This window comes from Elephas maximus, chromosome 1 (genome assembly GCF_024166365.1).
Source record: "Elephas maximus indicus isolate mEleMax1 chromosome 1, mEleMax1 primary haplotype, whole genome shotgun sequence".
Lineage (NCBI taxonomy): Eukaryota > Metazoa > Chordata > Mammalia > Proboscidea > Elephantidae > Elephas > Elephas maximus.
Genome location: NC_064819.1, coordinates 190,621,415 through 190,649,179, shown reverse-complemented (window position 1 = coordinate 190,649,179; position 27,765 = coordinate 190,621,415). Strand labels below are relative to the sequence as shown.

Here is a 27,765-nt window from a genome sequence, read left to right as displayed (position 1 = left end):
TAGTATAACCTAATTTATGATGAAGAGAAGCCTGATAGCTCTTAGTATTTTTATGGGTAAGATGGAACTTGGCTTCTGGTCAGTCTGAGTCCAAAGACTATGGCCATTAACCACATTTGGGCCATGCTTCACTTTCCTATTTCACTGTTGCAATTATAAAGGAAAGCTTTCTACCAATCAGAAGAACGCAAAGCATAAAATGTACCTACTCCACCCTAAGGGAATGGGACTATTAGAACTTTGCTGGAGGGACTTCTTAGTTGCCTACCTGTAGAAAGGATTCAGGCATTGCCTGGATACTTCATCCAGAATGCTGCTTACCCTGTCCTATGAGTCCATCATTTCTAAGACTGTAACATTGTGAATACACCAAACCAAAAAAAACCAAACCCAGTGCCGTTGAGTCGATTCTGACTCATAGCAACCCTATAGGACAGAGTAGAGCTGCCCCACAGTTTCCAAGGAGCGCCTGGTGGATTTGAATTCCCAACCCTTTGGTTAGCAGCCATAGCACTTAACCACTACACCACCAGGGTTTCCTGTGAGTACACAGTAGGGAAAAATAATTGCATATGAAAGTTCAAGTCCAACCCAGAGCTAGTTGAAAGTAGGAATATTTTTATCAATTCATTGTCATGCATTCCTTCTTTCAACAGATAGTTCATTGTATCTCATTATATATGTTTATTTTCTTCCTTATGCTTTTGTAAGCTAGCCTTGGTGAAGTATTTTTGTGAATTATTTCATTTTGCAATTTTATGCCGTAATGTCACTACAGCATATAATCATCCCAACTGAAAATATTTTTAAAAACTTCCTATTGGTGTTAACCTACCTTTTGTAAATTTTTATTTTTTAGTTTTATATTAGAAACTCTACAAATCTGATAGTAAAATTATGTACTGTAGACTCCTAAAAAACTTATATTTCCAAGCCTGGATCTTTAGATTAATGTTGGTAAAACAGAGATGTTACCACATTGTCTTTTTCATAAATGTAGAGTGTCAGCCATAGCATCTGGGATAATCATCCTACATTGAACTTTTGGTTTACATCAAAAGGTACAAAGCAAAGACCAGTTGCAATGGAGTGGATTCTGACTCATGGCGACCCCATGCATACCAGAGAACAACTGTTCTTTATAGGGTTTTCACTGGCTGATTTTTCAAAAGTAGATCACCAGGCATTTCTGGATGGATTTGAACCTCCAAGCTTTCAGTTAGCAGCTAAGCACTTCATCTGTTTGTACCACCCAGGAATTCCCTTGCCCTAGATACATAGAGTTTAATAGAAAAATATATTGCTTTAAAGAATAATAATCTCTCATTGAAACTAACAAATGAATGATTATGAAAACAAACTGAGTTTGCATGTTGCTTTCTAGGATTTATATTTTATACTATAATTGGTAGTTATTTGTCTTTATTCATTTTTGAAAGGAACATATTTATCAATAATATATTTTATGAAATTTGAAATATTTAAAGCATTTATTTAGATTAATTACATCATACAAAGTAATTTTACTAGAGTTAGATATAAAGATAGGTGACACCTGCAATGATTAGTAGCTTTTTTGATAGCTCACATACTTTCTTGCATAAAAGAGATTAATTTAAGATATTTAAAGACCTATGTCCACAGGCAATACAGAGCTTTATTTCTTCATTAACTCTAAAATAATAGGAAGAAATCAAAATATATTAGATCATTTTATTATAGCCTATTGGTGTATAATTTCTCTGCATTTTATCTCAGTAAAACAAAACTTTTCTTTTTTTAACAGAAAAACCTGCAAGAGTACCAAGTAAGTACTGTTTGCATCACAACACTGATGATAAGTTATCTTTGGCACACAGTATGAATTCCAAGCTGAAATTCATCAAATATTTATTTTTATTACGTTTGGAGATTGAGTCATTCTATACAAAACTCTCTGACAGGAATTTGTTAGCTTTTATTTTAACTTATGTAGAAAATTGGAAAAAAAAAAAAAACGCTGTACTATTTGAAATGACAACTTGCAACAGAAATACCTTATCATGTTTTTGAAGCTGAGGATAAAAGTGACTTGCATTCAAAGGCATAAATCTTATCAATGACTGAAGCCCAATGAAACAAAACAATGCTGCTTCTGCCTCAAGCCCCTCATCACTGCCAAATTTTGCCATAAAGCTCATCTGCTTTAACAATGATGTCTTATTTGCTGCTTTTTTGTATATTAAGTATAATTGTATCATAGTGACCCTATAGGGTTAGAATCAACTCGACAGCAATGGGTTTGGTTTTTGTTTTTTTTATAATTTTATATTTAAGAAGGATGACATAGTCAGGAATGGATCTGATTTGGTATAACATAAATAGAAAACACTCTCTAAACTGTCAAGACGCAGGAACAAACAGGATTTTTAAGTTATCTAGGATACAGCTGTAAATTTTCCTCTAAGTACCTTAAGTTCAGGAAAATGGCAATTGTCTTTTTCATGTTTAAGAAAACGTATTTAAAAATTTAAGAAAAACAAATCCTTCCGAATCAGTGCTGACTGCTAGAAATGTAATGTGAACTATATATGTAATTTCAAGTTTTCTAGTAGCCACAGTAGAAAGAACCAGGTGAAAATCATTTTAATAATACATTTCATTTAATCCAGTATCTATAAATATTATTTCATTATGTATCCAATATAGACATTTATTCATTTTGTTGTTGGTGTTGTTAGGTGCCATGAAGTCAATTTTCAACTCATAGCAACCTCATGTGACAGAATATAACAGCCTCATAGAATTTCCTAGGCTGTAATCTTTACAGAAGGAGATCACCAGGTCTTTCTCACACAGAGCCTCTGGGTGGGTTCGAGCCACCAGCCTTTTGTTTAGCAGCCAAGTTTATATTCCTTTATTTATCTTTGTACCAAGTTGTTGAAATCCAGTCTTTATTTTACATTACAGTACATTTCAGTTCCCCAAAGTTCCCTGTGATTAGTGGCTACTGCACTGGACAAAACAAAACAAAAAAAACCTGTTGACATCAAGTCAATGCCAAATCAGAATGACCCTGTAGGACACAACAGAATTGCACCATAAAGTTTCCAAGGAGCAGCTGGTAGATTCAAACTGCTGACATTTTGGTTAGCAGCTGAGCTCTTAACCACTGTGCTACCAGGGCATCACTGCATTGGACAGAGTAGGTCTAGATAGCTACTGAGTACTTCTTCTATACCCAACACTTAAGGAGTATTGAGGACATTACAAGAGAATCATTAAACTATGGTACTTGCTGCATATCTCACTCAAACTTCTTTGGTTGCAAGTAATAGAACCTCACTTGGGGTTGTTTTAGGAAGTTAAAAAAGGAAACTTATTACAAAGATACAGAATTGTCACTGATGAAGGTTAAACTTATAGTTGATTTTCAAGACAGGACTTTTGAAACTACCTCACTGACTTCTTCATACCCTATAGCCAAAGGTAGTCAGGGAAGATGTCATGAAGGAGGTAACTCCAGGATTTGTATCCTTGAAAACTGTTTAGAATTTTGGTAACTAGAGAAAGGATAGGGGTGGGCAACTGAAAAAGCATAGAATATAGAGGAAATCAGAATAAGATTTGGCTGGAGTTGAGGGAGGGCAAGTGTTAGAAAGCAGTGAGAGGTAAGGATGAGTAGAGTAAAACTTAGAGGTCGAGAACCTGCAGGCCAGAGGACTTTAGACTTACTGCCACAGAAAGCTACTGTTTACATGAGAAAGTAAAAAGTAAAGGAATTGAAAACTCCAAGTTCACAGTAATAGTAGTAGCAATAGCAGAAGTAATAGCAGTGGTGGTGGTGGTGGTGGTAATAGTACTAGTACTAGTAGCAATGTAGTAGTGGTAGTAGTAATGTAGTAGTAGTAGTAATACTAGCAACCAAAACCAGAAAGATGTGAGAAAAAAATATTGTTTTTTACAGATCATAATGAAGTAGATGTACAAAAACATCATGGATTAAAACAATGTAATAAGTTGGGTTTCTGAGAATATAAAGATTATATCCACTTTAGCACATACTTTTTAAAAAATCATGCACTTTTAGAGAAAACCATCAAGAATGTCTCAGATTTGTTTTTATTATGTATTGTATCTAGTACAATGACCTTTACTTTCAATCTGGTTAATTTAGGCTATTTACATTTGTTGTGATTATTAATATTTTAGGGTTGGTTCCCACCATCTTACTTGTTGCTTTCTAGTCTCATGCTCTCTTAATGCTTCTTTTATACTTTCTTGTCTTTCGTAAATCAAGGAGTTTTTCCACCTTTTATATTTGTTTCTATTTTTCTGGCCTCTATTGGTCTGGAAATTATGCACTTTTTTTTTTTATTGTGTGCACTTTATTTCTTTTACTTTAGTGGTTATCCTTGAAATTCATCATACACACTTAACAAAATTTTCCTTCTAAGCAAGAGAAGAATGTTAAAGATTTAAATTCTATCACATCTAATCTAATCCTGACATATGATAATTTGGTTCAGTATTTTTAGTTCTGACCTTTTTAAACAATCTGAATATATTAGATTTTATCAGTGTTACTTTCTCAATCAATATGTGTCTACATTTACCTACATTTTTTTCCATTTTCTCGTTCACCATGCCTTTGCACCTCAGACTTGCCATTGGCCTCAAACTTCCCTCAGTAGCACCTTCTTCAGAAGTGCTTTGAGCAAAGGTCTATTAGTGGGAAACACTCATTTTTTATTATCTGACAATGTCTCTATATCATCTTTATTCCTCAAAGACAGTTTTGCTGAGCACATAATCTAGGTCATCAGTTATGCACTTTGAGCTCTTTAAATATTTTATTCCACTGCAGTGTTTTGTCTTCCACTGTAAAAAAAAAAAAAAAATTTTTTTTTTTTTTTTTTCACTGTGGAGGTAGGCAAATTCTGTTAATCGCCATTCCTTCCTACATGATCTATCTTTTATCTCTGGCTGCTTTCTATATTTTATCTTTGGCTTTGGTCTCCTACAATGTGTTGAAATGAGAAGTTCTTTTTATTATCAAATGCTTCCAGGATACATGGATTTACTTATTTATTTTACAGTTCTGACATTACTTCTGAAAATATTGTTTCTTCTCCATTTCCTCTGTTCTTTCCTTCTGATGATTAAGAATATGTTAAACAGTTGCCATCGAGTAGGTTCAGACTCATAATGACCCCATGTGTGTCAAACTGTTCTCCATAGGATTTTCAACGGAAACAGATAACCAGACTTTTCTTCTGAAGCACCTCTGGGTAGACTCAAATCACCAATCTTTCAGTTAACAGCCAAGCGCATGAATTATTGTGTCACCTAGGGACTTCCCGTGTATTTTAGGTTTCATCTAATTGCGTTATAAATGGTGTCCATGGGTTTTGTTATCTTGCTGTTCTGTTTTTACAAAGGGATTCGAGGGATATAGAACTACTATGCTGCCGTCACTTTCTCAGAATGCGCTGGGGCAGTCTTCACCCTACGATCCCTAGCTTAAAGAGGTACCTCAGCATCAACATCCCCACATTGCTCCTTGCACACTTAATTTCCCAGTTACAGCTCTAATATAAGCACTTACATCCAGTGTGGTCCCACTTTCTGTATCAGTAGGTTTTTGTTTGTTTGTTTGCTTGTTTTTCTTCTTCCCGGGGCCAGGGTGTAGGATTCTGTTTGGAGATGTTCTTTAATTCCTCTGAACTCAGCAGTGCAGTAGAAGGTATGGTTTTTTGAAGGATCTAGTTGTTCTGCTGTGAATGCTACAGTGTATCCAGTCCATCATATTATCAAAACTATTGGTATTCAATAGTTTTTTTCTTAAAGTTATACACAAATCTTACTTTATCCAAGACTGATGTCTTACATTTCCAAATTAAAAAGTAAAATATTTGATGTGAAGGCAACTGTAAAAAAAGAACTAAATTTGTCATTAAAAATTTATACAGTGCTTAATCATAGAATCTTAAGCTTAATCTCATTATAACATAAATATCCTCAAGTAACAGATATGCGAACAAACCTTTGTAAAAGAAAATATGCCCTCTTGTAGTGTATGGATTAAAGCTAATTTCAGGCAGTACATGATTACTTCAAAGTAATCATTTTATAAAGTGACTGGCTTCTGTATCATTAAAGGTCACTTGCTAGAAATGAATGGTGATAAATACTAACATCAGTGTAGTTTTTCAAAGAACAAATTAGCACCAAATTCATGGTAGAAATACAAATGCTATCATATAGTAGCGTATGATAACAAGGAGCCTAGCTTCAGACTGGGTTTCAAACAGGACTTACGAGTTGTATAAATTTGGGAAAATTATATAACCTCTTTTCGTGTTTCAGTAGTCTCATTTTAAATATGAGGATTATAATAATAATACTGAATACCACAAAAATGTTTACCTGTGTTTTATTGACTATGCGAAAGCATTCCACTGTGTGGATCATAACAAATTATGAGTAACATTGCAAAGAATGGGAATTCCAGAACGCTTAATTGTGCTCATGAGGAACCTGTACATAGACCAAGAAGCATCGTTTGAAAAGAACAAGTGGATACCGTGTGGTTTAAAGTCAGGAAAAATGTGTATCAAGGTTGTATCCTTTCACCAGACTAATTCAATCTGTATGCTGAGCAAATAATCCAAGAAGCTGGATGCGTGAAGAAGAATATGGCATCCGGACTGGAGGAAGAGTTATTAACAACCTGAGGACTTGGAGCACTTACAGATGAAGATCAAAGACCACAGCCTTCAGTATGGATTACATCTCAACATAATGAAAACAAAAAGCCTCACAATTGGACCAATAAGCAATACCATGATAAATGGAGGAAAAATTGAAGTTGTCAAGGATTTCATTTTAGTTGGCTCCACAATCAATGCCCATAGAAGCAGCAGTCAAAAAAATCAAACAGTATATTGCATTGGGCAAATCTGCTGTAACAGACCTCTTTAAAGTGTTAAAAAGCTAAGATGTCACTTTGAGGACTAAGGTGTGCCTGACCCAAGCCGTGGTATTTTCAGCCACCTCATATGTATGCAAAAGCTGGATAATGAATAAGGAAGACCAAAGAAGAATTAATGCTTTTGAATTACTGTATTGGCAAAGAATATTGAATACATCATGGACTGCCAGAAGAACGAACAAATCTGTCTTGGAAGAAGTACAACTAGAATGCTCCTTAGAAGAGAGGGTGGCGAGGCTTTATCTTACATAGTTTGGACATGTTATCCAGAGGAACCAGTTCCTGAAGAAGGACCCATTATGCTTGGTAAAATGGAGGGTCAGTGAAAAAGAGGAAGACTCTCAATGAGATGAATTGGCACAGTGGCTGAAACAATGGGCTCAAACATAGCGACAATTGTGAGGACAGTGTTTCATCCTTTTGTACAAAGGGTTGCTGTGAGTCAGAACCAACTCCACAGCACCTAATGACAACAATAATAATACATCATATAACTTTTGGGAAGATCAAATAAGATAGAATAGTAGGATATGTAAATAGTAACTGGCACATAAGTTGTTGTTAATTTTTACATGTGAGGATTATTACTCTCCATGAATTAGAATTTACTCAATGGCAACTGTTTTTCTTTTATATTTTAATCTGAGTATGATGATGATGATAGTGATAACTATGACATGATAATTGGCTACTTCCCAAACTAGGGACAGATTTTGCTTAAATTTTTGTGCCCAAATGGATAAAACAATGAGATAAAATAATAAAGAATATCTTGCTTAATTTGGGGTGGATTTAAAGCAACCCCATATTTATAGCAGGGTTTTTTAAATTCATGGAGATTGTATTCCAGAAGGAAAAAAAAAAAAATGGAGCAATTACTTTTGGCTGAAGCCTTCTATGCAGGTACCAGCTGCTGTACCCTTCTGATCACTCCATTTGTTGACCCAAATGAAGTCTGTGTATAAGACACATTTGGTGAAATGTTTGTCACTGTTCATTATTAGTCTTTGGGTACCAGCAATGTGTCCTTATTCATTTATTGGTGATGTTAAGTTGTTCTGACATTGCCCTCAAGACACCAGTGTCTCATTCTCAGAGTGACAGGACAGACACTCATAAAGGATTGCATTCATTTACTGAACACCCTTGGCTTAACTGTGTGCTGTGTGCAATATCCAAATTTGAGCTGTCTCTAAACACTTTATTATTCCCTGGGGTTAATTTCAAGGATTCTAGACCTATTGCTTAATGTAGCAAAGTTAATTTTCTTTAAGAGCCATGATCATTTTAAATAACAGCATGTATAAAAGGAGCCTCTCACACCTAAGACTAAAATAAACTGGCTGTTGACCCTTGCTTTGAACTGCCATGAAGTTTTAGCATTTCTTGGGAAAACATGAACTCTCAAAATGTAATAACCCATTGAACTATTTGCACAAAATTTAGTAAGTCTGTTGAAAACAAAATTTGGAATTTTGTGCATCTTTACAGACACAAAGTCAGCCAGTGAATCAGATAAAGTAAGAGGAATGAGGAAGAATAGAAAAATCCATGCTGCATTATTTTGGTTTCTATGCCTAAGAATCCCAGATGTTTGCCTCTGAGTATTTCTTGAAACCCTGCACAAGTCAGAATAGATTGCTAGTAGACATAGACATGCAGTAACTGTGCTGGTATACATACATGCATTATTAAGGTAGTTTTTAATTATTTATCATGTCAGTTAAGAGTGCAGAGAACAGACGAGGCACTACACAGGAAAATTTTATCTTTAAAAATGAGAAAAACAAAATTAACAATCTATGCCATCAATAAAGACTCTTTAAAACTTGCCTTCTCTCCAAATTATAACCTCTTTTAATCTTTCTCATTCTATCCTTCACCACCGTTCCATTCTCAAATGAAGAAGTACTGTTTCTCCCAAGATTTATCATTCTGGATACCTCCTTGCCCCCACCTCTTTTCATTAAGTTGTTCTGACATTGCCCTCAAGACAATTTGCTCCCTAAGAATCCTTGCTCCCTCAATCATGCACCTTCAGTTTTTCACTCTAAGAGATTGTCCTACCCCTGCCTACAAATATATTCAAACTACTCCCTTGCTTAAGGTTCCTGTGTGACGCACTTGACACTCAACTACTAACCCTATAGGGTCGCTATGAGTCAGAATTGACTAGACGGCAGTGGGTTTTTAGTGGGTTTACTAACCTAAAGATTGGTGGTCCAACCCACTCAGCAGCTCTATGGAAGAAAGGCTTGGCAATTTGTATCTATTAGGATTACAGCCAAGAAAACCCTATGGAACAGTTCTACTCCGTAACACATGAGGTTGCCATGAGTCTGAATTGACTTGACAGCAATGGATTTTGGTATTCCCTTGCTTAAAAGTTTCCCTTAACCTTTGAACCTCCTGGAACAATTATACTTTTGCTCTGCTTTCATTCACAACAACACTCTCAAATAAGTCTCCCCATAATTCCTACCACTCCTTTAGGCTTTAACTTTATACAACCTGGGTATAACCCTCTGACATTCTCTTCAAGTAGCTTACTCAAGTTTCAACTCTGATCTCCAAATTGCAAGACTTAATTACCTTTTCTGACTTCTGCCTCATCCTTAACCTCTCTGATGCATTCAACATTATTGATTCCCTATCCTTTTCGAAATATTTTTCTCCTTTGCCTTTCATAACATCTGACACTCTTTTCAGTCTCAGTATATCATCTCTTTATCAGGCTTCCGATGCACTTTCCAGAGGCTAGATCCTTCCATCCTCAGCCCTCTTTTCTCCTTCTCTGCTTTTTTTCCTCTTTGGAGTCATCCAACCTTGCTACCTACCCTGCAATCTACCTCTTTGTAGATAAGGCCCCAAATTGTCTGAAACCTTTCTTTTCAGCTCTGGTCCCATTGTCAACCCCCAGCTTCATCCTTCGTCTGTTCTACCACCACTGCACACGTTTACAACTGACCTTCTTATCTTACCCTCCTGTTTTCACTTAATTTACTTAAATGCAAATCTTTACAGAAGAAGATTGCCACACCTTTCTACTGAGGAGTAGCTGGTGGGTTCGAACTGCCAGCCTACGGGTTAGCAGCCAAATGCTTAACTACTGAATCACCAGGGTTCCTGCATGTAGCAAAATGCTTTGCAAATAGAGATAGTATGGTTTAGTGGAAAGAGTAAGAGTCTAGCAGTTGAGGAAAATTAGATTTATGCCTTATTCTAGCACTTTTTTAAATATGTTGTTTGAGGGAAATTCTTTATTAAATCCTCTGAGACTCAATGTTCTCTTGGAAAGAGGCAAATTTTATATGCATTTCATAGGTATATTATAAAACTTAAAGTGAAAACATATATGTAAAGTGCTTTTTATAAGTAGTCCTGGCGGCACAATGATTAAGCACTCTGCTGCTAACCAAAAGGTCAGCAGTTCAAACCCACCAGCAGTTTTGTGAGAGAAAAGACCTGGCAATCTGCTCCAGTGAAGATTGCAGCCTAAGAAAACCTATGGGGCAGTTTTGCTCTGCCATATGGGGTTGCTCTTAGTGGGAATTGACTCAAGGACATACAACAACAAAGTACATATATGTCAAGTACACAGAAAAGAGCTCAGTATTTTGTAGTTCTTCTTTATTATTGTTAGGAGAATAACAATTAATGCATAAATTACAGAAATACTTTAAGGTAATTTTCACCTTGACTCTATAACTAGACTGAAATTTGTTTTAATCTGTTTAAATTTTGACGTTTTTATATTATGAACACATAGGATATATCACAAAAAATACATCATGCATTTTACCCTTTATATGAACAAGTTGAGATTTCAATCAATTTTTAAAAAGACTGTGAATAGAATACCACTGAAAACCCACTGCCATCGAATCAATTCCTAATTTGCGTGTATATGATGGTGGTGTTCTCTCTAGCCCATTATTACGAATTTAGGAGGGATAATTTTAATATAGTAAAAAAAATTGATTTATATACCTATTATCCAAAAACTGCACTTTCATCTATATTTCAATTAAGTATAAATTTTTTCTTCTAATGCAAAGTTAACATTAGTTAATTGGCAGATGGTTGGTATTATATATAATATTTTTTTCCATGATATATACAAGGTAAGGAAACCCTGGTGGCGTAGTGGTTAAGTGCTACGGCTGCTAACCAAAGGGTCGGCAGTTCAAACCTCCAGGCACTCCTTGGAAACTCTGTGGGGCAGTTCTACTCTGTCCTATAGGGTCGCTAGGAGTCGGAATCGACTCAACGGCACTAGGTTTGGTTTTTTTTATATAGTTTGAGAAGGGATCCATTTTTGCTTTGTCTGTGCCCTTGTTTATATTCTGCATTGTTTTACTTATGTTTCTGTGTCAGAAAGACAACTTATGTTTCCTCTCAAGAGGAAACATTTACTTTCTTGTTTCCTCGGATCATTTAATCTGATGTTGGTTGAGTGCCCAGCGAATTTTTTTTTTCGTAATTACCTTTCCTTTTGACAAGTTTATGTTTAATTATTCCCTTTTGTTATTTGTTGACTATTTCATAGAAGTGGAATTATTTATCTAGAATAGCAGTTCTGAAAGCATGGTTTGTGGACTTCTGGGATCTCTGAGATCCTTTTAGATGGTCTGTGAGATCAGAGTTCTTTACATATTAATATTTCACTGCCACTTGCCTTTTTCCATCTCAATTTCTCACGAGTATAAAGTTCTTAAAAGGCTGCATGACAGGCGAGGGCATCATTCCTCTAAAAATTCAGGAAATGTGTGTGTATTTTTGTGTTTTAAAAATGTCTGTTTTAATTTCTAATACAGTATATATCAATAGACATAATCCATATAAATAAAAGCTGTTTGTGTGCTCCAATATTTTTTTTTAAGAATATAAAAGCCTTCTGTGACCAGAAAGTTTGAGAACAACTGTTCTAGAAAATTAAAAATGGACTCAAGATAAGATTGTTGAAAATGATAAATCTGTAATGTTCAGTGAAAAATTTACTAATTCACATATCAAACCTGTGTACTTAAAAATGCATATAATTATGTATTGTACTTATTTTTGGTACTGAGGCTAGACTCCAGGGTCCCTCATATCCTTGGAATTCCCTACAACAATACTAATTCAAGTCCATATTTATGCCATATATATATATATATATATATACACATATAATTTTGGGTTTATATATATATAAAAAGAAAAAAAAATTTATGTATATATATATATATACAGTCACCTTAATGCCAACATATCAACTGTTTAAATTGTCTCCTTTCAAGCCTCATAGAGCCAAAGCTATCTTTGACTCCATTCAGATGAAGACTTAGCATCTGGACCTTCCTAAACACCCCAGCCTGCTCTGATTCTCTTTTTGACCCATGGCTGAAATAAGGCTTAAATATCAGCAAAAACTTTGAGGCAAAGGGCAGAGAGAATTTCTGACTTTTTATTGGTGTTACATTTGATTATAGAATAATATATGGTTTTCTTTTTCCTGTTTAACGTTGGAACAAATGAGGTAAAGGAGAGATTTTAGAACTGGGACACAGGAGAAATTCCCTCAGTAAGCGAAGAGACACAGCACTGCTTGGAAAAAAAAATAATAATAATAATCCAGACCTCTCTATTTAATCATTAAATGTGATTTAATAAACCCACCCCAATTCAATAAGTATTAAAAGTTATATGACTCCTGGTCCCTCACTTCAATATGTTTAAAAGATTAAAATGGTGGCCACACAGAAAAGACTTCCCATCTATTCATGACTCTTAAGGTGGGACATCTGCTCTAGGTGAGAAGATGGACTAGCTGGTATCTATGGTTCCTTTGGAATCTAAGACTCTATGTAAGTGAAGGATGGAGTCTGCATTTCAAAAGTCACAATAATACATTTTCATTCTTCATTGTTTGGAATATGATTGCCTAAATTACTTATAGTGGTTAAGCAAAAAAAAGAAAAAAATATATATGTTTTCTTCTTCATTGTTCTTATCATTTTCAAAGACAACTAAGTAATCTTTGATTCATCCCCACAGAAGGAAAGATCGTTTGAAGCACAGAGAGACACACTTAGCATACCCTGTCATTCGAAGGGGGTTGACAGAATGCTTCCTGCATTATTCTCTGCATAAGTGGGTGGCTTATGCATTTTTTTATGCATAGCTCAACTCTGTCAGAACCTATCAGCAAATCCATGTTAGGGAACATAATGCATAGGTCCTGGAATGAGAAAGGAGTGTTTTTAGAAGGCTATCTTCAAGAGGTGGGATGACATACTAGATAACAGCACAATCTCTGGAACCAAGATGCCTAAATCCCAGTTCTACCACTTGTAAACTATGGGACCTTGAGCCTCTCTGTGCTTCGATTATCCTGCCTTTGAAATGGGAATAGGAACAGCATCCTCAGATTTGCAGAGGAAGTGAGATGTTCTAGTATTTGTAAAGTGCTTACTGGCTGGCACATTGCAGGTATGCTGCTGTGAAATAAATATAAAACATTATTCAAGTGGCCCTACCCAGGCAGATTTGGGTTTAGGCTCCGGCCCTACCACTCGCTGGTTCTGTGATCTTGGGCAACACTTAATCCCTCACTGCTCCACCTGTACAGGAGATTTTAAATAAAAGCCCCTGCTTTATAGAGTTGTTGTCAGGATTGAATGTGTTTAACGCGTATTAAATAACTAATGAGTACCTTAGTAAGTGTTAAACAATACTATTATTGCCATCATTAAAAGTGATCTCACAACTCACCTCGTTGTTGTTATTAAATACCATTGGGTCGGTTCCGACTCCTAGCGGCCCTATGTACAACAGAACGAAACACTGCCTGATCTAGCACCATCCTCACCAAACACATCGTTGTTGTTTGAGCGCATTGTTGCAGCCACTGTGCCTATCCATCTCTTTGAGGGTCTTCCAAGTATGATGTCCTTCCCCAGGGACTGGTTCCTTCTGCTAACATGTCCAAAGTACTTGAACGAAGTCTCAACATCCTCTCTTCTAAGAAAGCATTCTGGCTGTATTTTTTCCAAGACAGATTTGTTTGTTCTTCTGGAAGTCCATAGTATATTCAATATTCTTTGCCAACATCATAACCATAATTCAAAGACATCAATTCTTCTTCTGTCTTCCTTATTCATTGTCCAACTTTCACATGCATATGAGGCAATGGAAAACACCATGACTTGTGTCAGGAGCACCTTAGTCCTCAAAGTGACATCTCTACTTTTTAACACTTGAAAGAGGTCTTTTGCAGCAGATTTGCCTGATGCAATATGTCATTTGATGTTTTGACTGCTCCTTCCATGGGCATTGATTGTGGATCCAAGTAAAATGAAACCCTTGACAACTTCAATCTTTTCTCCATTTACCATGATGTTGTTTATTGGTTCAGTTGTGAGGACGATCTTCCCTTCCATTTGTGCTTGCTTGCTTGCTTCTCTGTGCCTAATCTGCTCTTTTTAGTATCTCAAAGATATTGGTTTAAAACACATCCTATACTGATATGGTCTTATTAACATAACAAAGAAATGGCTATTCCCAATGGGATTATATCAACATGTATAGGAGTTAGGATTTACAACACATAATTTTTTTTGATGGGTGGGCGGGGGGGGCACAATTCAATCCACGACAGACCATTTCAAATTTGACTTCCTCATAAGACATTCTCCTCACTGCCCCTCCCAAAAATACAGGTCATTCCTTAAAATCTCATTAGCACATTTTTATACTTCTTTTAAGAAAACAATGCATACTACAGTTTCAGAATCAAATATTTGTCTTATCCAAACCACCACTCACCCAACCAGGTGCAAGTTTTAAGAGTAAAGGGAGAGTAAATGCCTATTGCTTTTTTTGTGGCTTCTAAGTAGCAACAACCACAGTGACTTATTCTTCAGTAAACTTTTGTTGCTGCTAAATTGCTTACACAGGATTTGGCATCTCTATAGCAACTGTTCTAGGCTCGCAGGTTACCTTTGTGTGCCACTGTTCTCCTTCTGGCGAGCCTAGCGATTGACATACAACTCAGTTTTTGCCAGCTATTATTGCCTGTAGCCAGCTTATACTGGGTCAGAATACCGAATTTGGGGAAGAGGAGAAGAGAAGGTTTTTATTCTACCCATCTTTATTTCTTCAGGGATGACATGGATTCAGAGAAATATTTGTCTTAGTTTTAAGCATGAGATAAGCTACCATAAAAAAAGTATGTTCTTTGTGGACAAAGACCTTGTCTTATGTTATTTTTGTACAGATCCTTTATAAAAATGTACAGTCTTCCTATGAAATTGAAACATATGCTTATTATTTGATTTGTTTATGCACTCTGACATTATAAATATTGTATTTATTTATATACTTCCTTCATTTATAGCTCACTTAATCTAGCATTTTATTGAGTTAAGCCTGTATTTGAATATTCTTTAAAACTAACCAGGTTAAAATTTAAATAATCCACTGTAAAAATGTTAGTAATTTTGTTTCTTTTGCCCATTTTATTCTTTTACATAATAACATTTCTACCTAAAGGTGACATTTCTTTCATATTAGAGGTAATTTGCATATTGACCTATTTTTACCTGTTTCCTATTTATTAGTGAACAGCTGGTATGCGAAATTTTTTAAATGAATAATACAAAACTGACCCTCTTTCAGGTCATTGCAAGTGCTAAAAAGCTGATATAAAAATTAAAATTCCACTTGATTGCATTGTGTTAGAATTATCTCTGACTTAATATTATTTCTTGCCTACCCCTTAGGGATTTGTTATTCTCAATATGTGTCTATAAGTTGAATGCACAAAAGACCAAAGACCAAGTGATTTACATAATGCAATTAAAGTCATTGTCTGTGTATTTAAGTTTTAGTTCAAAATTTGAAGTCTTTTAATTGCCTTTAGAATTGTCAAAAAAGAAAAAAAAAAAAAGCAAAAATTCCCTAAGCAATCTGAGAATAAAATATCTGGGTGGTTACTTTTCTCTTGATCTATCTTTTGTAATATAACTCTACTTCACATTTCCTAAATGACAAAGGTAGTAGTGGTTCTTGGACAAGATTTTAGGAGTCACGAGGACAGGCACACTTAGGAAGGTCACTATAGGCCCTTCTCTCCCCTGGACAACCTTTGACAGCCTTCTGACCACAGTCCTGGCTTAGTACCCATTCCCTCCTCCACTCTTTCTCCAACTCCGAAAAGTTGCCCCTTTTACTAGTCAAGTTCTTGTTTGTAAGGAGACTAGATGCTGAGTTTATACAGTAAGAAATCCTTGTGAATACTAAAATAAAAAAATACTAAAGAGCTTTAAATACAATGTATCCTCTTCGGGAAAACTGGAAAGTAGACCATGCTTTCATTTTCTTTTTTCTACTCTCTAGAAGAAGATTTCGAAGCTGTACCAGCTTCGAAGAAAGTTAAAGGTGAGTTTTTTGTCTTTGGTTCATTTTTAGTTTTCTCTCAAAGTTGTAATGTTTTTTTTAATCCGATGGCTTTATTTACCTATTCTTGATCTAATCCTCACCTTTTCCTAAGCAACATTTATATGGTAGATTTACTTATTTTTAAACAAATAGCTTTTTTACATGATTTGTTGGAAAATATGTATCTCCTCACATACTGAAGACACTTGTTGAGTACTGATTTATTGTAAGTAGTTATCAGATGCGTTTATTGTCCAATCTGCTTATAGGAGCAATACTTCAAAATAATCATTTCATCAAAGATTATAAGGATGCCATGTTAACAGTGGGAGGACCACATACATGTTCAAATATGAGGCTGCCAGGTTTTTATTAAGAAAAATTGAGACAACTCACCTATAATAACAAATAGCAGGAAGGAAAGAAAAAAGGAAGGAAGAAGGGAAGAAAGGAAGGAAGAAGGGAAGAAAGGAAGGAAGGGAGGTAGGGAGGGAGGCAGGGAGGAAAGAAGGAAGGAAGGGCCATCAATACAGTGGACTGACAGTCAGAAAAGCTAGCTACCACCAAAAGAAATGTACCATCTTGAGCAAGTTTTTCAAGGACTAAATTTCTTTCTCTGTAAAGTAGGATTTGAACTAACTCCATGAACATTTTCCTGAAGGATTTTCTGGCCTCTAATTTGAGCTTGGTGTATAGTAGGTATTTTCTATTACACTTTCAAACTTGCCTGCAAACAATAAGACTTTGCCTAAGAATTGTTCTTGCCATCAAAGTATAAGTTAATTAAAAGTGCAGAAAATAGGGCCATAAGACTCAAAGGGGTAGTACCTGAGTCTTGAAAAATGAAATTTGAGATTTATACTTGTCTTAAAATGCAGTTTTTGGATACCAATTTTTTTAGGTTTTTTTAAACTGAATTATTAAGAACAGTGACTCTTAATGTTTTTGACTTCTAGGTAAGTTGTAATGTATATACAACCTTCCTGTGCTTTTTTTTTTTTTTTTTATCAGTAAGCTGGATTGGGTCCTAAGAATCTGTAACAGTTTCCCAAGTGATGCTGATACTGCTGGTCCATAGATCATACTTTGAGGAGCAAGGTCCCAGAATCCACTGAGAATCTGAAGAAAGCTATATTCTATAAAACACACACACACACACCTTCTCCCCATTTCAGGGTTTCATAGGCAATCCCCAAAAAGCCCATCCATGGACCTCAGTTAAGAACTTCTGACTTAAAGAAAAGGACTCAGATATATAGCTTTGATTTTTCCCTCACCAGATAAGCACATAGTGCGTAACATCACAGCAAAACAGTCCTTGAGTCAGAAGGCAAAAAGAAAGAATACAGGATACCAGTCTGCTGCTATTCTTTCATGGGAAGGATACATTCACTAAGTGTAGGATTCTTTTGACTAAAACATTCAGCTTATAGCCAGATTCTACCCTTACCATATTGTAATTCTGAGCACCAAAGACCTTTTTTCAGTAAAGGAATGTGTGTCAACTAGTCCTCATCCATTAACATCTAACACATTCAGGCAGTTCTCCTATCTGAACCATTGCCTCTAGCATGCCTCATTCTTTTCCTTCAATGGCTCCCCTTCTATCTCTCAGTTTTACCTTCAAATTTATAGTGAAAGTCTGTATAGACTCTGAATAAGAACCCTAAGTGTACGTTAATTATAAGAAGTGTAAGTAGCTCTTGTTTCTTTCATATTGTATTCCTGTCTTGACATCCTCAGTCCCACACATATTTGCATAATGACTGTGAACCTACCAGCTATTTACTTTCGTATTTTTGTATCTACTAGAAGAAACTGAAGAAGTGCCTTCCACAAAGAAGCAAAAAAGTGAGTTTATGATTAGATTAAAACTATTAATTCATTCTATATGAAAGATGCTACACATGAATATAAACTTGAGATGCTCTTAAGAAGGCCAGCATTAGAAGAAAAAGATTTTTAGCACAGACATGAAATAAAACTTTAAAGTAGGTCATTTATATTTCAAAGAGAAGTTCCTCACATTTTATGTCAAGCAAGAAGCACTTATTTGGAGGAGTTACAAAGTAATGACTGAAATGGCATTTATTGCAAACCATTCTACACAGCTCTGATCCTGAGTACTCTAGCAGAGTCTAGGTTGAAATGTGTGCTACTGTCTGTTTTATAAAAGGACAGCTGAAGTGATGTGATGAATTCTTTTATATCAAATAGAAATAGGTCTCAACAATTCATTCGCTTAGAAACTCACTTCTAAGACTGAAAGTACTTTTTCGATATATTTTTTAGATGTGTCACTGGCTCTTAATATTCAGTCTTTGGGATAGTTGATTTTAGAATGCAATCAGTGTTCACATGCAGTTGCAAAACACAGCGTCCAAGATATTACCTTATTCTAGTACTCCCAAATGAGATCTCTTTCTTCAAATGGTAAAGCAATCAATTTTGGATCCATATATACATTAAATAAAGTTATTGCTGGACAGACTAAAGGAAGCAATTCTTAGGTGTAACTGATTTTTTTTTCACACAAATGCTTTCAAAGTAAAGAACTAGACATTTATCTGAGGAATTAATGTCTGAGTCTACAGAGATTCTGCAGTGTACTTCTGCAGAAAATTATTAAAAAGTCTTCAATAATAGCAAATGCTTTCCACTCGGCGTTAATAATTCATTGATTCATTTAAAAAATATATTTATTGAGAGCCTGCTATGTTCCAAGCACCATCGTAGATGTTAGGCTTACTGCAACAGATAAGAGAGATACCCATTAGAATCCTTCATATAATCAAGTTCTGAGAAATATAGGGAAATAAGCAGAGTCTTAGAATACTTTTGTATCTTGTTGTAAAATTCATAAGAAAAAGAATTATAGGCCAGTTCTCAGCATTGTTTCTGATTTACGCAGTGTCACTTTCCCAATTGGTAACCTACTTGGAACAAATTGTGGTTATGTCACATAACACTTGAAATATTTTATTTCATAAATAAATATTAAAACATAAATCAGTATTTCAGTAAAAATGTAGCAATATTTTATATTAGTTTGAGGTTTTATTGTATCAAATAATAATCCCTATTTTCATCTTACTCTAAGGTAGTTCTACAGCCCGATATTCATGAGCCTTCTATATAAGCTCTAAAATTTGCAGCCAATAGTATACATTTATTAATAGCCTGTTCAACATCAGTTAAATAAATGTGTCAGAATGGGGCCCACTTCTGATAAGGTTCAGCTGGAAGGTAGCCTGTAGTTAATGGACTTGTCTACTTTTAGCACTGGTTCTACCATTCCTCATTGATGCAGGCCCAGCTTTATCACCATGTGTTTTAGGTTTCCCTCTCTGCAACCTATTCAATAGCCCCTACAATGCCCATAACCACAAGGGAATGTGTTAGTGCCTTTGTTTGAGGCTTGAACAAAACAGAAACTAATTATGCAGTGGAGAATATGTGGAGAGAACTAAATTCACAAGTTCTCCAAGTTACTTTCATCACTAGTGAACCCAGTGATTGGGGTCAACTGCCACTCAGGGTGATGAAGTCAGAATAAGTCTTTGCTGTTCCTCTCAGCTTCCTTCTACCCATGCTTTGTTTTATTCTACTTCATAAACCCCTGGTTTCCTGTGGGTTTGACTGTTTTCCCCCTCTCACATACCACTAACTTCAATTGTCTTTCTCTTTCCTGGGCCTGCACTTTTTGTCATTCCTGCCCATCTGCAAAAAGTCCGTGTTTGATTGACAGAATGTCAATTAATAGGATAGAAAACACTGAAGAGTCAGTAGGCACCTCTGATTGTGAGGGGAGGATAAACTCACCATCTCTTAAGAAAGCTGCTGCCTGGGAGCACTGGGTTCCTGATTCCAGAGCTCGTGCTTGGATTCACTGTACTACACTGCCCATAGCTTAACTCCTTTCCTGTGTTGCTTTCCACTCTGACAACAGAGTTGCTCCCTAGGAGCACTGTCTCAAAGAGCAACTATGCCATGTTAGGAGAGCCCTGATCTGCAGGGTAAGGGCAAGTGGAAAACCTTGGGACTTTAGAAACTCTAAGCCTTTCCACCTATTATTAAAACACTCAGAGAAGTCTGTTACTTCGCATATTGATGAGCTCATGTTCTGAAACCTGCTACTATATAATTCTCTCTGAATGTTGTATGCAGCAATAGATTGCTATAAACTAAGTGCTTTGACTTTCTATCCCAGGCCGTTTATTTATTATCATTTACTCAGTCTCTTTGGATGCTGTACACATCAATAGATTCCTATAAACTAAGCACTTTGGCTTTCTAGGTCACACCATTTTTGTATTAAAATCACTTGTTAATTCTGTAAGTACTTCAAATATATTAATTCATTCAGTTTTCACAACACTTCTGTGAAGTAGTTGTTCATGTCTTGATTTTATACATGAGGAATCCAAGCCATAGCAAGGTTTAGTATGCTTGTAGTTGCCAAGGCCCTTTGTCTGCAGGACCCATGCCTTTATCCATTGCACTACACTGCCTCGTTGCATTTTAACTCTGTTCCAGTTCTTATTCTGCTCATTTTAACAATCCATTATGCTCCCTTCCTTAGGTCCCATCAGTTTCTTCCAATGTGTCTACCTGAATGGGTACAATGGCTATGGATTTCAGTTTCCTGTCACTCCCGCCCACTACCCTGGAGAAAACGCTGGCAACCCAAGCTCTCCCAGACAGAAGCAACGAAGACAATAAGCATACATGTACGGCCCTTACAAGTGATTAAGGTTTTGAAAATGGGGTCTCCTCTTTTGTCCACAGTGGTAAAGGCAATTGAAATCATGTAATCCACAGAATTTCTTTGAAAACATTTTACTCTTCTGCCTAGTGTAGAGAGAAAGGGGTGGCAAAGTGATCAAAAGCAGAGATATGAAGTAATTCATTCAGGGCCTGGTCTTCAAGAATCTTTTATTTGTGTTTGTTGCTGGTCGGGGCTGCTGTTTTTCTATTTCCACTCACCATAGGGTCGTATGCAATTTAATTTGAAGTTTGCTTAATGATGTTCTTTTAAATGTAATTGGCACAATTACAAAATGAAATTCCTGGCTTCAGTTAGATATTAATTTTTAAACGATAACATAGATGGTTCTCTGAATGTAAAAGCACAATAGCTTATATAAAAGCAACTTTTTCTCCCCTGTGGGTACCTCAACTTGATTTACCCAGTAAGCTGATGTGTCATAGTTTAATTTTATTTATGTTTATTTCTATTTTAGTTGTGGCTGTGCTCTGAGAATGCACAGCAGTTGCACCAAAGACTGTTATAACTTGCTTGTGATATTCTTTTAGAGCTCAAAGTATCTTTGAACTTTGGACGTGATAAGATGAAGAAGAAATGTCTGCTTGATCTTATCTCTAAGATCTGTCTTGAATTACAATCAGGACATTCACTCCAGTGGAAAACACCATCCAATTAGGCAGGTCTGGTGAATCATTTGTTTAAAATAGAAACAAATGAGATGTGGAATTTCCAGAGTTCTCCAACCTGTGCCGTAATGGAAATGTCATCCAAGTGAAATTTTATACCAATCACTAAATTTGGATGACAGATGCGAACATATTTTCATTGAACTTCAATAGATTCTTTCTGAGGCCTTAAATAAGGTTTCTTTCTCCAAATGGAAAAATGTGAACACCATCAAAGTCAAAAGAAGATGTTTTAATCATAAGTGACTTCATGAGAAGCCTTACTTTTTTTCTTTTATGTAATTGGTCATCAGTGCCAAAGAAATGGGTGACAATTTTTAACCTACTTGAAAATATGCCACTGGGGATGATTATTATGGTCTTGCCATTCTTTTGTCTCCCCAGTGATGTAAACACTCCAGTTTCACTACCTTATTTTTATATCAACTGTAAAAGTTATGCCACTGTGACCTTTATTATATTTATAGTTGCAATTCAACTTCTGACAAATTAACTCAAGAAATAATTTGAGTTATCCTAGTTGGTATTATACTTATCTTCAGTAATATCTGAGATAACCAGAGCCTATACTAGCCAAGTGATTTATTGTCAAGGACTGCAACTACCATGGTTCTTTAGTTCCAAGATACAAAACACTGTTTTACTAAAAATCATTAGGCTAGGGCATCAGTGACACACTCATTCTTAATAACGGATTTTCAGTGACTTTTGTGAAAGGAATTGGTCTCAGGCCAGATGCTGGTGAACCAGATTCATGCCACAAAAGTCAACATTACGATGAACCAAGATTAATGGCACTCCTTATGGGGGGACCTGAAAGTGTATAACTTCAGGACTAACTAGATGATATAGTCCATGATATCTTGCAAAAGTCCTTCCATGTAACAATGGAAACATGTGGGTAGGACAGTGGAAAAGTTTATTCCTCACCTCCTCCTTCAGTCAGTTCCATTTAAAGGGTAAAAGAATAGAGAATAAGTATGATAGCTATTATAGATTTCATACTATGGAATGGTTTATCCGTGCAATTTTTCATTCAATGTCTATTTGTTGAGTATTTACTCTTTCTAGGACATTGTGTAAGGCACTAGACTGTATAAGAAAAAGATAAAAAATAAATTTTATTCCCAGTGCTACTCTTGACACAGTGTGTGACCTTGAACAGCTTCCTAAACATACTATGCCTGATTCCCCATGTGTAAGATATGAATTTCAAGACAAACAACTTGGTACCTAACAGAGGTACTGTGAAGACTATGACAAAATATCTTAATGTGGATAATAGGACACTGAAATAAGTTTTGAAATAATACCTTTGGATGTGGCACTAATCTTTCCTATAAATGCTTTTCTATATTGTATTTTGGATTTTCCATGCTCATGGAAACTACGATAAAAAATAAAACGTTGCATAATTTTTTGTAATTAAAATTTAGACAAACCAATTATAATGTAGGATAAGCAAATTATAATATAAATAACATTAATAATTGTTTAAATTTAATGTATCAGTGACGGTAGCACTTTACAAATATTAATTAAACTGCCATCTGTTTGTATAGTTCCATCAAATAAAGAAATAAAACACAACTACCCCCTTTCAAGTTTGGTGACTTACATTCTAAAAGCAAAAAGTAAATGGTTGGGTGAGTCTGTCTTTAAGAAACCATTCACAATTCATGGCGTACTGGTCATTTTCTAGTCGTTTGAGCACTCCATCTTTGTTGAATAGGTATGAACTATACACCTCATCTTCCTACTCTCCCCTCTACACTTCAACCCACCTTGAGAGAGGAGGACCTTTAGAAAATAAACCATTTTAGCAAAGTTTTTTTTTTTTTTTAATTGTTATTGTGGCAAATATATATGCAACAAAACATTTGCCATTTCAACAATCTTCACATGTACAGTTCAGTGACAGTAATTATGTTCATTATGTTGTTCCACCATGACCTTTACCCTTTTCCAAAGTTTTTTCCTTTTATGTTTAGTTTTCATAAAATCTCATAAATCATCATCCAAATGGCACAAGCCTTTTTTGAAATAAACCTTAAGAAAAGTACCTGCAAATTGACTCATTCTGAGATATTCCTCCCAGAAATATTTCAGAAGTAGAAACTGAGTGTTTAGGGGCTCAGGGTATTGATTCATTTTACTGGAAAAATCACCCACCGCCCTGTGTAACTCCAAATGACATCTCCACTACTGTCATTGTCCTTGTGTTGTTTGAAAAGTGATTAAGTCATAGAAATTTAGCACTACTTCCCAGGAACTTACCTCCTTATGAATTTCTTTACTTCTTTCAGGGCTATACCACTGCTACCCTGTTCCTTTTCCCATCATTAATTATAAACGTGCATAAAACAGATAGTACTATACTCTTTCCTTTGTGTATAAAAAATAGTACGCTTTATTTTTCCAAACTATTCCATTGTAAATGGCAATAGCCACTGGAAGACCCCAAATACTTGCCCCAGATCAAAAGAAAACAAAAATAAGCCTCTTTCAGTCTTAATACACAGCATTAACAGGATACAAGCCACAACTGACAACACACAAACTCCGGAAGATAACTGAGATCTTCTAAAAATTAAATTTATGCTCATCAAAAGAGTAAAAAGAGAACCTACAGACTGGGAAAAAATTGGGGGCTGTTACAAATCAGAGAAAGGTCTAATCTCTAAAATCTACAAGAAAATCCAACACCTCTACAACTAAAAGACAAATAATCCAATTTAAAGATGTACAAAGGAAATGAACAGACACTTCAGCAAAGAAGACATTCAAGCAGCCAACACACATATGGGGAAATGCTCATGATCACTAGCCATTAGAGAAATGCAAATCAAAACCACAATGAGATACCATCGCCCCAGCATTACTGGCACAAATTTAAAAAAACAGGAAATAACAAATGTTGGAGAGGCTGTGGGGAGATCGAAACTCTTATGCACTGCTGGTGGGAATGCAAATAATAAAACCATTTTGGCACTTGCTTAGAAAACAAGAAATAGAAATACCGTATGATCCAGCAACTCTACTTCTAGGAATATATCCTAGAAAAATAAGAGTCACCACAAGGATATACATATGCATACCCATGTTCATTGAAGCATTGTTCACAATACAAAAAAGATGGAAACAACCTAGATGTCCATCAATAGATGAATGGATAAACCGTGGCGCATACATGCAATGGTGTATTATGCAATGATAAAGAACAACAAGGAATCTGTGAAGCATCTCATAACATGGATGAATTTGGAGGACATTATGCTGAGTGAAATAAGTCAATCACAAAAGGGCAAATATTGTATGAGATCACTACTGGAAAAACTCATGAAAAGGTTTATGCACAAAAAGAAACAATCTTTGATGGTTACGAGGGAGGCAATGAGTGGGGAGGGAAAAACACTAGATAGACAACAGGTAAGTGGCAACTTTGGTGAAGGGTAAGACAGTACACAATACTGGGAAAGCCAGCACAACTCGTACAAGGCAAGGCCATGGAAGCTCCATAGATACATTCGAACTCCCTGAGGGACTGAATTGCTAGGCTGAGGGCTGTGGGAATCCTGGTCTCAGGGAACATCTAGCTCAATTGGTATAAAGGTTTATAAAGAAAATATTCTACATTCTACTTTGGTGAGTAGCGTCTGGAGTCTTAAAATCCTGAGAGCAGCCATCTGGGATACACCACTGGTCTCATCCTTTCAGGAGCAAGGAAGAATGAAGAAAACTAAAGATACAAGGGAAAGATTAGTCCAAAGGACTAAAGGACCACATCTACCACAACCTCCACCAGACTGAGTTCAGTACAACTAGATGGTGCCCAGCTACCACCACTGACTGCTCTGACAGGGATTACAATACAGCGTCCTGGACAGAGCTGGAGAAAAATGTAGAACAAAATTCTAACTCAAAACGAAAGACCACACTTGCTGGCCTGACAGAGATTGGAGAAACCCTGACAGTATGGTCCCCAGACACCCTTTCAGCTCAGTAATGAAGTCGCTCCTGAGGTTCATCCTTCAGCCAAAGATTGGACAGGCCCATAAAACAAAATGAGACTAAAGGGACACACCAGCCCACGGGCAAGGACAAGAAGGCAGAGGGGAAAGAGGAAAGCTGGTAATAGGGGACCCAAGGTTGAGAAGGGAGAGTGTTGACGTGTCATGGGGTTGTTAAGCAATGTCATAAAACAATATGTGTACTAAGTGTTTAATGAGAAACTAGTTTGTTCTGTAAACCTTCATCTAAAGTACAAGAAATAAGTAAGTCTTTTTAAAACCACAACTCATCCAAAATTCAGGTTAAGAAAGTAAGACAAATGATTACACAACATAATTGAACTCTAAAGCTCTATTATAAAGCTCAGAATAATAATAAATGAATAAGTAAATTATAACATATTAATATTTAAGAGCCATAGAAATTCCAATAAGAAGCACATGTTAGCCGATGGTCTTAAGGAAGGAAGTGCTTGCTTCCTCATACAGTGCATACAGGTCCTAGCCGTGTGCCCTCTGTAAGATCTTAGATTCCATGGTCTACACTCCTTGTTAAACTATTCCACATAACTAAGGCTTGCACCCAGTCATTAGTACTATTTCACTTTTTTTTTTTCCCTACCACATCCAAAACTCTCTTAAACAACTTAACAGCAGGTCAACAGTATACTCTGTGCCTCAGTATAGTTTGGCCAGCCCAGGTGTGTTTTCAGAGCAAGTGTGCCATGACAGAAAGCCCACTGTACTAGGGACTCTCAAACCTTAGGTCAGAATCAAATTCTATGAGTGAGTGATTCTGGTCATTGAACTGCTCTGGCCCATAGTTCTTCACCTCTAAATGAGAATTCAAGTTCCTATGACATAAGAAAGTTCATCATTGGTGAGGAAAATACCTCATACAGTGATGTTATTGTTAAGACCTTTCCAACTCCCCCTGATTTTGTTATTAAATGATCCAAATATGCCCTGCACTGAGGACCTGGTGTTACTAAGTGGCATGAGCCCAAGCAGCAAGTGAAAATCAGAACTCCTTGAGCCAAACACAAAAATAAGGACACTGTCACTGGCAAAAACAATTTCAGTTTTTTTAAAAAAAATCTGCTTCTTTGTGTCATTTTCATGGAGTTGCTATAAATCAATGACAGTGGACTCTCCTTCAAACCTCTAAGTCAAAACACAGAGCTTGTAGGATGGCTACAGAAAAGTGGTGCTTTGAATGAGAAACTGATATAGAAAAGTAAGTACTTCATGTATCCCAAGACAGCTACACAGAATAGAATACTCATTAAAAAGGCTGAAGCTGTTCCAGCAGTCTAAATTAGTAAAGGTAGTGTTCAATAGTGCTACAATAATTGTAGCATCTCAGAACATTTATCCCATGTCTTTTGCTTAGAAAAGATTTTCATTTTGAAAATCAGTGTAGCAATCAAACAAATTATTTTAATCTTTGGAATATTTACATATATTTTCAGAATGACTGGAATTCAGTTATTTATGTCCTTTTCTATAAAACATCTCTTTCCTTGTAAAGAATATTCCTTCTATTTAGATTCTCCCAACTTTATCCATGTTTGTATCAAATATATACAAATGGTTTGTCGTTCTGTATACAGGGGAGAGAGAGAGATGCTTTTTTCTAAGCAAAAGACACAGGGCAAAGGTTTTGAGGTGCTACGGTTATTGTAGCACTATTGAACACACTGCCTTTTAGCAGTGGTTCAGAGCTATGGCTGCTAACCAAAAAGTCAGTGGTTCAAAAACACCATGCATTCCTTGGAAACGCTATGGGGGAGTTCTACCCTGTCCTATAGCATTGCTATGAGTCGGAATCGACTCTATGGCAACAGGGTTTTTTTGGGGGGGGGGGGATTTGGTTTCTAGTTTCTCTTCTCAATGTTATAGATA

At 36.0% G+C, this 27,765-nt stretch overlaps 1 long non-coding RNA gene across 1 annotated transcript; it reads left to right on the top strand.

Moving 5' to 3' along the window:
- The first annotated feature begins 1,784 nt into the window (after positions 1-1,784).
- On the top strand, positions 1,785-21,102 carry LOC126071395 (uncharacterized). Its single transcript, XR_007516338.1, has 3 exons — positions 1,785-1,807; positions 16,355-16,396; positions 20,979-21,102. It is a non-coding gene; the product is annotated as an uncharacterized LOC126071395 (long non-coding RNA).
- The last annotated feature ends 6,663 nt before the right edge of the window (positions 21,103-27,765 follow it).